Genomic DNA, 3,117 nt, shown 5'->3' on the forward strand with positions numbered 1-3,117 from the left:
GGGTTCGGCCGGGATTTGAACCCGGGACCTCTCGCACCCAAAGCGAGAATCATACCCCTAGACCACCGAACCACACACTTGAAGAGTTTTTGATTTGATTTTACTCACGCAATTCCAGCCATTTAAGGTTTTAGATGTCTCTTCTAAAGGAAACTTCGATTGAATCAGCTGCTCCTAGTTTGCTTGTCAATTCCACCTTGTTTGGACAATGAAACAAAATCAATAATTTCTTATGTTGTGAAGAATACATAATTTAAACTATTAATTTTCCTACAATAACTCTCATTTTTTACGATATTATGCTATATCGCTCAACTTTATTTAAATAAATTTCATTCGGCTGTTTAATAAAATTAGAATACAAGCACTCTTTCAAGCGAATTATATTCGATTCCAGATGAAAAATGCAAGAAAAAAATTAAAATTTAAGATAGGCAGAATATTTTAAAAATCAGTTGAGTAAATAAATTGTGTCAGTATCCTTAGTCTTTAATCACCCTCCCCTCCAATTATGGATAAACATAAACCTTAATTGACGAATAATTGTTTTCAATACTTAGAAAATATCTCCCTTAAAAATATAAATTCTTAAATTAATTTATTTAAAAGAATGTGATTCATTAACATTTATCAAATTCATTTTATAATTATTAATCTGAAGATAATTATATTTACTAATGTTTCAAACACTGGACTCTCCTAATTTGCCAAAATTTTCGCAAATACATATTTTTTGATATATTTTTTTTAAATATCGAGGCTACAAAATACATAAATTTTATAGCCCTCATTATTATTTTAGAACCGATTTTAAATACTCTAGTTAAGGCTTGCTTAAAATAATAAGATGGATTTTATTTTAAGATAGTAAGTATAAAAATCTCATTTTTATTAATGTACATTTTTATAGTGTTCAAATTGATACTCAAAATCGAATACTCACAGTACTTGTTCATTGTTTGTCTCAAAGTTTCAAAATTAAGTTTTCTATTATAATAGCCTTTATAGTACATTAAAATGAATTCAGGATCCCCCCATATGTACCCACTGATGGATGGCTGCAGTAATTTCCAGTTTCAATTGGTTTCAGATAAAACTGAACTTAGCAAATTTAGTACTTTTCTCAACTTGTATATAATCAGAAAATAATTAGTTCATATAAATTTAATAAACCTATCTGAAGGATTCATTTCATTGTAATTATTTTATGCTATTGATTCAATGATGTTTTGAATAAATACCTTGTTACATTTCAGTTCAAAGCTTTGAAATCATGCAGATGCTAAGTCTTTCTGGAATTGTAATTTAGCATATTAAATTAAGAATAATACTTTTTCATTTTTTTTGGCTGTACTGACTTTATTCTGTTAGTTTCATCCTGAGCCTCATTTCGAGAAATTTCCAGTTCAGAAAATTATGTGTAATAATGTGTTACATTTTTCTTCAATATTTGTTGATTGACACTGTTCAGTTTTGAGTCTTGGTAAAACAAAACGAGTATTTTTAATGTCCCCCTAAATGGTCACACTGGAATGTTGAAAACGCATTTTAAATAATAGAAATCAAATATGTAAGATTCTTTTTTGAATAAACTTAAGAAATAGAAATAAAACAGCAAAGATGTCCAATTTTCGACTTAGCTTATTTAAAAATTATTCTTATATGCATATTAGTGATAAATCTTGTTTCTTATCTTATGACATTTACATACGATTAAGCTTTCATGTAAATGATTTGAAATGAAAAAAGTTACGTAAGAAATATTTAGTGATTTTGAATCTGCAATAGAATTTTATACCACAATAAAAGAAAGAGAAATTTCATATGTGTTTCTAATATTCAAAATGCTCTTAATCTTTTGTCACATGCCTTTCAAATTTTGATTTATACATGATGATCACATTTAGTCCTTACCCCAATTTCCGGTATGCGGATATTTTCAACATCATTCGGAAAATTAGATCCAGAGAGTGAGCAAAAAATGAGACTTGAATTATATTTACTTCTACTCGAATTTAATAACAATCCACTTAAGTGATTATTTTGGGACACCCAATTAAAAAAATGAATTTTGACATTTTTAAAAACTTAAGAGATGCATAACTTTGCAATGATTCCTCATTTCGCTTAGATTTTGGTTCATTAACTAGAGAGTGTTATAAACTAAATACATACATATTTTAGATTGATATTTTTAATAACAATAATCGTATTTGAAAAATGAAAATGTTTAGAAATGCTTCCAATGATTCACTTAGTTAATAAATGGAGCTACAAAATATTATTAGAAATGTTCTGGTGTTAGTTTGCTTTGTCACTAAAAAGAACATTTAGTCAGAGGAAAGAAGATATAAAAAATCAAGTAGCAGCATTCAAAAAGACCTTTATTATTTTATTAGAAATTTTATTCTTTTTCAAATGAAATATTATTATGTAAATTTAAGAAAATCCAGAAATATAAAAATTACATTATTCTTTTCAAAAATATAATTTTTAATTCAGTTTGAAAAGGGAGGCAAAAAAGTGGAAAAGTGTGAGAAAAACTTCAGAGGAAATATTTAATTTTTCAGGTTTTAAAAATTATTTTGCAATAGAAAATGATTCTATGATTGTATGGTATAAATTTAGCGTATTTACTAAAGATATTTAAAGTTTTTTACAAATTTTGTTCGAAAACATTTTTGTTTCGTATATTGAATTGAAATCGAAGACGGGAAATGGAGAAGAAAGTAAATTCAGCTGTATTTGCTCAATGATATTGGTATTTCAGACTGTATACAAATTAAATATCGTGACAAAGCGTAAAGAAATTGAGAACGGCTTCCCGTGGTTCGGTGGTCTAGGGGTATGATTCTCGCTTAGGGTGCGAGAGGTCCCGGGTTCAAATCCCGGCCGAACCCGCGAAGAGATTTTTTTTAAGAATATACTATCAATTTTGTTTAATAGCAATATTTTTTTCAATGACGTTTGAAATGATCGAATATCAGTATAGTATCATAGTTTTATACAAAATTTATAATGAGGTACATTTCGAAAGCCAATGCACTTTTGAAAAAAGAAAGTACTTTTCAAAAAGAAAGGTAGTTTAAGAAAGGTAAAACTAAGTTGATAACTTCA

The 3,117-nt window shown here is 27.5% G+C and overlaps 2 non-coding genes across 2 annotated transcripts; one reads left to right on the plus strand and one right to left on the minus strand.

The window, feature by feature from the left end:
- On the minus strand, positions 1-72 carry Trnap-ugg (transfer RNA proline (anticodon UGG)). Its single transcript has one exon. It is a non-coding gene; the product is annotated as a tRNA-Pro (tRNA).
- A 2,756-nt stretch (positions 73-2,828) lies between these two features.
- Positions 2,829-2,900, plus strand: Trnap-agg (transfer RNA proline (anticodon AGG)). Its single transcript has one exon. It is a non-coding gene; the product is annotated as a tRNA-Pro (tRNA).
- The last annotated feature ends 217 nt before the right edge of the window (positions 2,901-3,117 follow it).

Source organism: Argiope bruennichi, chromosome 5, assembly GCF_947563725.1.
Source record: "Argiope bruennichi chromosome 5, qqArgBrue1.1, whole genome shotgun sequence".
NCBI classification, from domain to species: domain Eukaryota; kingdom Metazoa; phylum Arthropoda; class Arachnida; order Araneae; family Araneidae; genus Argiope; species Argiope bruennichi.